This window comes from Pleurodeles waltl, chromosome 11 (genome assembly GCF_031143425.1).
Source record: "Pleurodeles waltl isolate 20211129_DDA chromosome 11, aPleWal1.hap1.20221129, whole genome shotgun sequence".
Lineage (NCBI taxonomy): Eukaryota > Metazoa > Chordata > Amphibia > Caudata > Salamandridae > Pleurodeles > Pleurodeles waltl.
In genome coordinates this window covers 745821763-745833955 of record NC_090450.1, presented here as the reverse complement: position 1 = coordinate 745833955, position 12193 = coordinate 745821763, and the positions used below count along the sequence as shown (strand labels likewise).

The 12193-nt window shown below is 47.3% G+C and overlaps 1 protein-coding gene across 1 annotated transcript in view; it reads left to right on the top strand.

Annotated features, from left to right (window-relative positions):
• CCDC60 (coiled-coil domain containing 60) overlaps window positions 1-12193 on the top strand; it is a 493444-nt gene that overhangs the window by 359713 nt on the left and 121538 nt on the right. The window lies entirely within an intron of this gene.

Here is a 12193-nt window from a genome sequence, read left to right as displayed (position 1 = left end):
GTAAATTCTTAACTGGACTTTTCTTGCCACATACATTGAAATGAAAAGTAAAACAGTTGGCCTAAAAGAGCCAATTCAAAGCTCCACAGCCGCCATGAGCATAAAGGAGAGACACAAAAGGAAAAAGAACTTTGGTTGCAGTCAAACAGATAGGCAAACCTGCAATTCTTCATGTAAGAGGGTCGGTCCACAAGGCGGTAACAAAACCGCCCCAAGGAGGGACAAATGTAAAGCATTTACCAATGATAACAAAGGATTTTTGAAAGGCAAGCCCACGAACGAGTGAAAATGATGGGCGTGAGGTGGGCGTGGTTAAATGCCCACATAGATACCAACATGTAGGAAAAGCAGCACTTGCACACAGCTATGCTTGACCTAAAAGCAGGTGCGGCTCCTCTGCTAGGGCCGAGGAGTGTCGCCACCCCACCAGCAGCAGCAGCAGCTGCAAACCTTTTACTACAAAACAATAATAAACTAGGTTTATTATGGTTTGTGGTAATAGGGGTCGGGCATTGAGGATGACAAGCACTCCCCCCTCATTGCGCATGTATGTTTGGACAGGCGACTCGGGCCAGCCAAACACACATGCCCACTGTGCTCTCTCCAGCCCGACACTGTGTTTCCGGGCTGGAAAGAGCAGGCACAGGCTCCCAGTCTGCCTAAGAGCGCCCTGGCTGCGCACTCCCAGCCAGTCCTAACGATGCTCTGGGCAGCATCAGGATTGGCTGCAGGGCAGGCTGGGAGCCTGTTCCTGCAGCAGAGGAGTGCAGTGGTGGCAGCAGCAGTGGCGCTGACCATGCAGGTAAGTCTATTTTTGTATTTTTATTAATCCCCCCCCCTGCCTCCTCGCGTGGCCCTGCCCCTACAAAGTACCGCGAGCCGCTCCTGTCTAAAAAAAAAAAAAAAAAGAAAGGTGATGTTATGATACGTAGATTGATAATGATTAGGTTTGAACAGTTGGGTGAGAGATTTTAAAATGTTATGTTTGGATGTTTATGTATGGGAGGTTCAAACAATAGGTTGGCTGTTAGGTATGTGTTGTATTAGTGAAAAAAAGGTTATTTGGCTGAATGGCGTTTGCAGGGATTGTTAGTTTGAGCATCTTATTAAAGTAACCTTCCTTATGCTACACTGGTGACTTTCGGGGTTGAGCTGTGTCTCATTTACATCTGTGACAACAGACAAAACACAACAAAACAGAAGCAAAACAAATGTCAGTGTTAAAAAAAGATGGCATCCAATTCAGTCTTAAAATATCAGACTGCCTTTGCTTTAATAAGATTGTCCAACATGGAGACCATTCTAAGCACAGAGCACTGGTGATAGGATCTTTGCATCCTTCTCTTTAAAATGTAGCATGCAAGCATTTGATATCAAAACACCTTATTAACTTTAATAACGTGTCAAGGAATTCTAAGTGGAAACAGTTCCACTAACACATTTTGTTTTCAGCTTACTCAGTTATATTTTTATATAGTTTAGAGAGAACATGCAGCTTTTTTTATAAAACTGGACTTAACAGTGAAAAGCATCACCACTGCCTAACTTGAGTCACTGCAGGTGGTGGCCAGGGCTTGTTTGTGATCATCAGGCTTTGACCCAGAAGAAGAGGGAGAAATGCAGCAAATGGGGGGGGGGAAGAGGAAGAAGCGAAAGAACAAACAACAGTAGCTATGGTAGAAAACAGGAATGAACTACTGGCGCAAAGAGTGCGAAAAGGGGCAGAGAGGGTATGTTGATGAAAGAAGAGTAATAAAGTGAATTACAGCCTTGGCATTCTGCTGTCTATACATTGTGCCGCAGCACCTGCGGGCGTCTGAGAAACAAATTGGCCCTGTAGTCTTTCTTTAACAAATTAGGCTGAACATGGCGGACCAGGAATATTTAATAAATGCACAAGTGGACTTAAAGTTATTATTATTAATCTTTTATTGTGTGGTTAATTAAATCCATTCCAAAATTTTAAACTCCAATCAAACATTCCATTACATTATTAAAATTATCCTCGAAATGTGAGCTTAAATGTTAAATACTTTTGGCAAAGTTTATTTTGCTAAATGTGTCAAAATTCTGCTAGCTAGTCGCAGGAGTTAAAACACTCTTATTGCGTCTCTGCAAGTTCCCATGCTCAAACGCTGAAAAGAAGGTGATAAAAATATTGAACCTTCTTCTGCAAAAACCCTTACACAGCAGAGTACATGGGCCAGGGGTTCAGCCTTGCATGAGCAAAAAAGCAGCTTTCTGAGGGATGGGAAAACTCCCAGATAGACTCTGTTTCACCTGCACCCAACAGGCCGAATCTGAGTTTTGCCAGTGCCCGTTTTGTTTTGCACGGGATGGCATCTGTTAGATAGCGTTGGATATAGTTTTGAGTTTTGGTAAGGGAGTAGTAAAGTGCTGACGCGTTCGAGGTCAAAACAGACAGACTTATCTCGAGACTCTGTTGTTTTCTAGTTTGAAATTTTAATTCAAACAACGGGACAGTAAGTTCCCAGAATTCCTCCATGTTGAGATTTTTGATTGCATTTTTCAGGGGCCCTAGGTGGGGGTGTTTTAGGTCCTTAAAGACCCATAAGCCTCTCCACTGGAAGGCTCTTCGTGAACCCTCTCTGGCTCCCTTGTAGCTTTACCAATGGGAAGATGGCAGCCAGCCTTATACAGGGAGTGCAGAATTATTAGGCAAATGAGTATTTTGACCCCATCATCCTCTTTATGCATGTTGTCTTACTCCAAGCTGTATAGGCTCGAAAGCCTACTACCAATTAAGCATATTAGGTGATGTGCATCTCTGTAATGAGAAGGGGTGTGGTCTAATGACATCAACACCCTATATCAGGTGTGCATAATTATTAGGCAACTTCCTTTCCTTAGGCAAAATGGGTCAAAAGAAGGACTTGACAGGCTCCGAAAAGTCAAAAATAGTGAGATATCTTGCAGAGGGATGCAGCACTCTTAAAATTGCAAAGCTTCTGAAGCGTGATCATCGAACAATCAAGCGTTTCATTCAAAATAGTCAACAGGGTCGCAAGAAGCGTGTGGAAAAACCAAGGCGCAAAATAACTGCCCATGAACTGAGAAAAGTCAAGCGTGCAGCTGCCACGATGCCACTTGCCACCAGTTTGGCCATATTTCAGAGCTGCAACATCACTGGAGTGCCCAAAAGCACAAGGTGTGCAATACTCAGAGACATGGCCAAGGTAAGAAAGGCTGAAAGACGACCACCACTGAACAAGACACACAAGCTGAAACGTCAAGACTGGGCCAAGAAATATCTCAAGACTGATTTTTCTAAGGTTTTATGGACTGATGAAATGAGAGTGAGTCTTGATGGGCCAGATGGATGGGCCCGTGGCTGGATTGGTAAAGGGCAGAGAGCTCCAGTCCGACTCAGACGCCAGCAAGGTGGAGGTGGAGTACTGGTTTGGGCTGGTATCATCAAAGATTAGCTTGTGGGGCCTTTTCGGGTTGAGGATGGAGTCAAGCTCAACTCCCAGTCCTACTGCCAGTTCCTGGAAGACACCTTCTTCAAGCAGTGGTACAGGAAGAAGTCTGCATCCTTCAAGAAAAACATGATTTTCATGCAGGACAATGCTCCATCACACGCGTCCAAGTACTCCACAGCGTGGCTGGCAAGAAAGGGTATAAAAGAAGGAAATCTAATGACATGGCCTCCTTGTTCACCTGATCTGAACCCCATTGAGAACCTGTGGTCCATCATCAAATGTGAGATTTACAAGGAGGGAAAACAGTACACCTCTCTGAACAGTGTCTGGGAGGCTGTGGTTGCTGCTGCACGCAATGTTGATGGTGAACAGATCAAAACACTGACAGAATCCATGGATGGCATGGATGGCAGGCTTTTGATTGTCCTTGCAAAGAAAGGTGGCTATATTGGTCACTGATTTGTTTTTGTTTTGTTTTTGAATGTCAGAAATGTATATTTGTGAATGTTGAGATGTTATATTGGTTTCACTGGTAATAATAAATAATTGAAATGGGTATATATTTTTTTTTTGTTAAGTTGCCTAATAATTATGCACAGTAATAGTCACCTGCACACACAGATATCCCCCTAACATAGCTAAAACTAAAAACAAACTAAAAACTACTTCCAAAAATATTCAGCTTTTATATTAATGAGTTTTTTGGGTTCATTGAGAACATGGTTGTTGTTCAATAATAAAATTAATCCTCAAAAATACAACTTGCCTAATAATTCTGCACTCCCTGTATGATTGTTTATGCAGATCAAATTCTAACCTGATTTGAGCTTGATGTGTTGTCGAGGGTAGGGGAAACAGCCTTCTGAAGAGGATGTGCTGTGATGAATTTATCAATCTGGGAGGAATCGAACATTTCACAGCCGTGTCATAGAGAAGGCATGTACTGAGATTTCATCACCTGAAACTGGAGATTTAAACTGGGCCTTGATTGGTTGTTGAGTACCTTCAGGAAGATGTAAATAGGCTACTCTTTCCGCATTTTTTTATTCCTCGAATTTTCTAGAGAGGGAACTTTTGATGTTAACCCGTAGACCCAGGTATTTCTAGCTGTCAGTGGGGTTCATGGTGTTATTGATGCGCCATGCATCCTTCCAGCTATCCCTTTTGCTATTGTGTAGGACGTTGGACTTTTTATGGTCTATACTTAGCCTATTAGGTTATTAGCAGCACAGTACCATCCCAGCAGATTTAATATATGTCACAAGCCAGTGCCTCTTTGTTCATATATGACAGTGTCGCCTGCATACATTAGAAGCAAGACGGGTGTTCCACTGAGTTTAGAGCAGCACGCTGTATTGTTGTGAAGGTTACAAGCCACGTCAGCTATATAGAGAATTAAAAGTAATAGGGTGAGGATGCAGCTCTGCTTTAAGCCTCAGGTTCTAATGATCTTACTGGTGAAAGAAGAACCATCATCCATTTTAACGTTAACCCATGAGTTTCTGTGTAATACCTGAATGGTTCTCATTAAGGTGCTGTTGATGCCCCATCTATCAGTTTGTGCCATAGTTTGTTGTGGTTTGTTGTGTGGACTTAAAGTTGGGAAATGAAGATGGATAGAGCAGTTTGTTCATTTCTTTATTTACTGAATCCCTTTTTACAGCCCAGATCTAACCAATAGACAACAAAGCTATTTCCAAGTTACTAGGGAGTAATACAGGTACACAAAAAAGTAATAACAGGTAGTGGAGGAGGCAGGAATAGCCATTTGGCATTAGGATGTTGAACGTTGTTGGGAAGGTATGAGTGAACCAGGTTTCAGTAATGAAAAGTTTATGTAATTCATGCGAAGGTTCTCGGTCAGCAAGCTCAGACATATGAGCTTAGACCCATCTTGCATTTACGGGCAGCATATGAAGCTGGTGTTTGGAGATTTGATGTTTTGTACAGGGAACGTTGATTGATATATATATACTTGGTTTTCTTGGGTATGATCATGTCCCAAGGTGTAACTGAAGATGGGATGGGGAATCCTATGGATTTGGAAAGCCTTGTTTTGCGTGAGGGTGGTGGTGGTGAGAAGCCAGCTTTGGCAATCAGCTAAAAAAAAAGTCAATCTTATGATTCGTTTAATTGGACATGAAAAATAGTTAAATAGAAAGAGAGTTTATTCTAAAAGTATGTGAAATCAAAACTGAAGGATGAAATAGTTAGACTTGGACTTGCTTTAAAACTTTGAGTTTATAAGACTTGTTTTATAATGTTTTATTCCAAAGCAATGATATTTGAGCATGATATTGCCACATAGCTGCATATGAGTACTGGGAATTTAATGTAGTGCCACTGACCACTTGATTGAATAGCCATGAGCAACTGAGGTTCACCTTAAGATAGGACTAGAACCATAAGCAGAGAGGGATTACAGGAATTGTTTTTTATGCTGTGTTTTTCTGGTGGCTGTTAGGCTGATCTTTTCAAATTTGATTACCTTTAGCCCTTGAGTTTTTAATTAAACAGTTTGAGTACAAGCCAAATGCACCCTAAAAATTACTACTTTATTTGTTTTGGAAGACTACCATAGGTTATTTGAAAGTTTTCTAGTTGTTTTTAGTTCCAAAATGGTCCTCAATGTTTACATTAGAGTATTTTGGGTGATGGAGCAGTGGTGCATTCTAGTCTTTTTTTTGTTGCAGATTAGGAATGGCAGGTTTGAAAATTAAAATGGTTTGTGATTCATTACAGCTTTGGCTTGCCTATTATGTCTCTTGAAAACTTAAGGTGGCCCTCCATTTACCTTAGTGAAGTACGAGTTTGGTGTTTAACAGTTGCCAGCAGTGATGGATTGAGAGTTGTATGTCAGAATAGCGATATTGATTCCAAAAATATAATTTGACATATATACTGTGCCCTAAACATAGTTTACAAATATATTGTGAAATTGAGTGTACATTTTCTACCTAGCAATATATTTGTAAACTATTTTTAAGACACTATTGCCCTCATTACAACATTGGCGGTAAATCCCGCTTACCGCCGTGCAGAAGACCGCCAACACACGTCCGTGGAATTCCACCACAGCTATTACGACCCACAGCTCAGAATCCGCCAAAATCTAGACACCCACACAAGTCCGCCACATCAAAGGTCACTAATAAACTGGCGATAAAAAAACCTCCACCGTCACGCCAATAGGAATACGCCCACACTATCACGACCCACGAATCCACACGGCGGTCTTCCAACTGTGGTATTCCATTGGCGGTACACACCGCCGCGCTCAAAATACACACACATTTACAAAACACAACCACATTGGACAAATCGAAATACACACACCTGATACACATACACACACACCACATCCACACACCCAATCCAATATAAAACACACACCCATATTACGCACAAACCCTTACTACCAAAAATGTTGAAGAAGGCCAGAGAGACAGCAAAGCAAAGACGACACCAGCATACAGAGGCACACAACACCATCACAGATACATATCCACGCACAAAACACCACACACCCCTAAACATCACCCCACACATCACAACACACACCACCTCACACATCACCCACACCACCCCATGGCACCGCATAGACAACCCAGGTTTTCTGAGGAGGAGCTTAGGGTCATGGTGGAGGAAATCATCCAGGTAGAGCCACAGCTATTCGGATCACAGGTGCAGCACACCACCATATCTAGGAAGATGGAGCTATGGCGCAGAATCGTGGACAGGGTCAACGCAGTGGGACAGCACCCAAGAACACAGGAAGACATCAGGAAGAGGTGGAACGACCTACAGGGGAAGGTGCGTTCCGTCGTCTCAAGCCACCACATTGTGGTTCAGAGGACTGCCGGCGGACCCCCACCTCCTCCCCCACAACTAACAACATGGGAGGAGCAGGTCTTGGCTATACTGCATCCTGAGGGCCTCGCAGGAGTAGCTGGAGGAATGGACTCTGGTAAGTCAAAGCTTTAACTACTTCATCCCCCACCCTATCTGCATGCTATTCCATACCCCCACCATCGCCCTCACCCCCATCACTCCAACTCCTCACATATGTCCCACTATCACAACCCAAACATCCCAACACCAAGCCCTGCATGCAACAACAAAGCATGGACACCCATCACCAATGCATGTCCACTACACATACCCACACTGACCCCTAAACAATTATCACACAAGGTCCTACACAGGAATGGAAGCACTGGGGTACAGGGTCACCCACCCATTGCACACCATGGCACACACAGATGCCATAGTCATGCTTTTACACCCCTGCAGGGCCCCTACCTAACGTCACCGGACAGGAGGTTCTAGACATGTCCACTTCACCCACAGAAGAGGCCCACAGCGATGACAGCAGCTCTGTCCAACTGGATCTAGATGACCAGCCCGGCCCATCTGGGACCTCGGGACTGTCGGTTCCCCTCACACAGTCACAGGCCACCACAGAGCCTCCCCCCTCAGGAAACACCAGCACAGCACCCACCCAGCGGGCCTATACCTCTGTCCCCAGGACACGTCAATCAGCAGTGTGTCCACCACTACAGGGAACCCAGGCTAACCCACCACCCCAAGAACAGCAGGGACCTGGGGGCAGTGGTAGTGGGCACACGGTTCAGGGGACAGAGGCCCAGGAAAACCGGGGAACTGGGAGGGCTGCTGTGCGACAGGGGGAGGACAGGCCCAGGGAACCCACTCTCCACAAGGCCCTCTCCAACATCATGGGGAGCCTATCATCATTCCCAGGAGACGATGGCAACGGTACTGGCCAAGTTTTAGGAGACCCAGCGGCTGCAGGAGGAACAGTATTTGGGGTTCAGGGAGGAACTCAAATCCATCAATACCACCCTGGGCACCATTGTAGGGGTGCTGAGGGACACTGGCACAACAAGGGGCCCCTGACACTAGCCTGGACGATGAACTGCCCACCACCTCCGCCGGCGCTAGTGGACAGGAGGCACCGCCACAGGACCACAACACCAGCACCCCACCCCCTACAGATGGAGAACCACCCCGCAAGCGGTCCCTGAGATCCAGGACAAAGACAGAGAACAATGCCAAGACCCACGCCAAGAAATGAGACCACCCTGAATGTCATCCTTCTGTCCCACTTTGTCACCCTGTCCATCCTTAAACTGCCCTAGCTCCACTTCCTATGCCCCTTTGGACAATGCACCTGTGAGACTAGTAGACTGGACTCTGCCATGGACATTCCTCCACCATCACCCCTGACCATTTTACACCCCCCTCCACTATTTAGCACTTAAATAAACACCCTTAAATCACAAAACAATCTGGAGTCAGTCTATGCTTTCACAATTGTGTATTTGCAATAACTAAGGGAAATAGCAATGTCCATTGTATCGTCAACATACCTATGTCACACAGCTCTAGTCCATGAGGTAACATAGCAGAGGTCACACAGTGGGACCCACAACTGTGAAATCGAAAGGGAAAGTGACAAACCAGGGTCCATACACTGGGTGAAAGTGACAGACAGATGAGAGGTCGAACAATTTTATTAGATGTAGGAGGCCGTGATGTCTTCTTACCTGTGTCTCACTGGAAGTATTGATGGATCACGGTGTTTCTGTTGTCTATGTCCTCTTCTTCTGCCTCCTCTTCTTCACTGTCCACAGGCTCCACAGCTGCCACAACACCTCCTTCAGGACCATCCTCCTGAAGAAAAGGCACCTGTCATTGCAAAGCCAAGTTGTGCAGCATACAGCAGGCCATGATGATCTGGCACACCTTCTTTGGTGAGTAGTATAGGGAACCACCTGTCATATGGAGGCACCTGAACCTGGCCTTCAGGAGGCCGAAGGTCCTCTCTATAACCCTCCTAGTTTGCCCATGTGCCTCATTGTAGCGTTACTCTGCCCTTGTCCTGGGATTCCTCACTGGGGTCAGTAGCCATGACAGGTTGGGATACCCAGAGTCACCTGCAAATGTCGAGGGACAGCTGTTAGATACACACTAACCCTTAGGGACAACCCCAGACAACTATTCACACTGTATAGGGTCCATGTCCTCTCCTAATAGCCACACACTGTGCCTCTGGAGTTGCCCCATCACAAAAGGGATGCTGCTATTCCTCAAATGTAAGCGACATGCACTGAGCCAGGAAACTTGGCGTTCACATGGGAGATGTACTGGTTGGCCAAACACACCATCTGCACATTCATTAAATGGTAACTCTTCCGGTTTCTGTACACCTGTTCACTCCTGCGGGGGGGGGGGGAACAAGGCCACATGTGTCCTATCAATGGCACCTATGATGTTGGGGATATGTCCCAGGGCATAGAAGTCACCTCTCACTGTAGGCAAATCCTCCACCTGAGGGAAAACTATGTAGCTGCGCAAGTGTTTCAGCAGGGCAGTCAACACTCTGGACAACACGTTAGAGAATATTGGCTGGGACATGCCAGATGCAATGGCCACTGTTGTTTTAAAGGACCCACTTGCCAGGAAATGGAGTACTGACAGGACCTGCACTAGAGGGGGGATTCCTGTGGGATGGCGGATAGCTGACATCAGGTCTGGCTCCAACTGGGCACACAGTTCCTGGATTGTGGCACGATCAAGTCTGTAGGTGACTATTACATGTCGCTCTTCCATTGTCGACAGGTCCACCAGCGGTCTGTACACCGGAGGATGCCGCCATCTTCTCACCTGCCCCAACGGATGTGCTCTATGGATAAGAACAGCGATCAGAGAGTCAGCCAACACTGAGTTACGAAATAAACAACTTTATTGCACACATTTGCCAATCCGCTATGTGCCTGTCTTAGTGTGTATGCAAGGCTTATATATGTGTGACGCATTTAAAATTAATGCCATGTGGCCTCCTGAAATGGCGGCTGCATGACCTGTAATGTGGAACAAGGGGATATGAGGTAACTGCGCTGGCGTTGTACACCGTCGCGGTAGGCGGTCGAAGACCGCGGCTCAATCCTGCATTGGTTAACATTGGACCCTATGGGTCCCAGGAGCCAATGACGATATACGCCGGCGGTGACAGTACGCACTGCCGCGGACGTGACCGCCATTTTCTGTCTGTTCACTTACTTGATACCTGATCTTCGACAGGAGAGGACCTACACTGCAAATGCTGCTGTGACCTCAGTCTAGAAGCGACAATGGCTACAGTGTCTGGGGAAAGGGCCCCTGCCTTCACATCGGAGGAGTTGGAGAAACTAGTGGATGGGGTCCTCCCCCAGTACACGCTACTCTGCGGTCCTCCAGACAAACAGGTGAGTACACTGTGAGCATGCTGTATGGGCAATGCCTGTTTGGAGTGGTGTGGATGGGAGATTGGGGGGGGGTGGAATGAGGCGTGCATGAAACAACGGTGAGTGGATGTACGTCAGGGCAAGGGTGGGAACGTGGGCCAATGACTGTGACGGTCCGGACGGTTATTGTTTTTCCTTTTCCCCTGTACTATTCCTGTAGGTCAGCGCCCACCAGAAGAAGGATATTTGGGATCCACCACAGACGGAGCACCCACTGCCGGAAAAGATGGGAGGACATTAGCCGCTGGAGCAAGAAGACGGTGGAGGCCCAGCTGGGGATGGCCTCCCAATGTGGGAGGGGTGCCCTTCGCACCATGACCCCCCTGATGTTCCGGATCCTGGTGGTGGCGGCGTATCCGGAGTTGGATGGGCGCTTGAGGGCGTCACAGCAGCCACAAGAGGCTGACTACACTCACTTCCATCTGATTCAGCGCGCATTGGAGGTGGGCTGTGGCTTCCCTTAGGCTAGGGCGAGCCTTTTAGGGAAGGACCCTTTGTAAGGCAGGCTCAGTGGCACCCCATCCCCACCAGTGGTAAGTGCCATCTACACCTAGTCAGACTGTGACTTGCATGTGTGCAGCAATCGGGCATAGGCCTTGTACCCCAGTCCCTGTGATCAATTAGGGAACTCAAAGTGCATGGTGTAGTGCAGAGGGCTGCTGTGTCTTTTGTGTCCGCCAACGGTAGCGGTATTGCGTGCACTGAACTTGTCTTTCTAATTTCTTTCCCCCCCTCTTTGTGGTCTCCCTGTTCTTGTGTGCATTAGCATCATCAGGTGGAGGAGCTGTGCCACCGGAGCAGGAGGGAACTGCATCCCACATGGCCCTGGAGGGCGAGACTACGGACTCAGAATTCACCAGTGGGACGGAGGGCGATGGGAGCTCCACGGCGGGGACAGGAGCTGAGACCAGTGACACCGACTCCTCCTCTGATGGGAGCTCCCTTGCGGTGGCGGGCCCCTCTGTGCCCACTGCATCTACAGGTACAGCCGCCACCCCCCCCCCCCCACCACCACCGCCCTCCCAGCAGCCCCTCAATGTGGGCCCCGTGGCCGCTCACCCAGGAGGGTGTGCATGTACTTCGCCCCAAGCACCTCAGGCCCTGCCCCAGTCAGCCCTACTGCCCTCAGTGAGGAGGCCATTGACCTCCTCAGATCCCTCACTGTTGGGCAGTCTACCATGCTGAATGCCATCCAGGGTGTAGAGAGGCAGTTGCAACAGACAAATGCATACCTGGAGGGCATTCATTCTGGCCCTTTCAGCCCATCAGCGAACATTTCAGACTCTGGCCTCCGCACTGATGGAAGCCATTGTCCCTGTGTCCAACCTCCCCCCTCCAACTTCCTCCATCCAGACCCAATCCCCAGTACCTCAGCCTATCCCAAGCACACCATCAGACCAGCATGCACACACCTCAACACACAAGGGTAGCTCTGGCAAACAT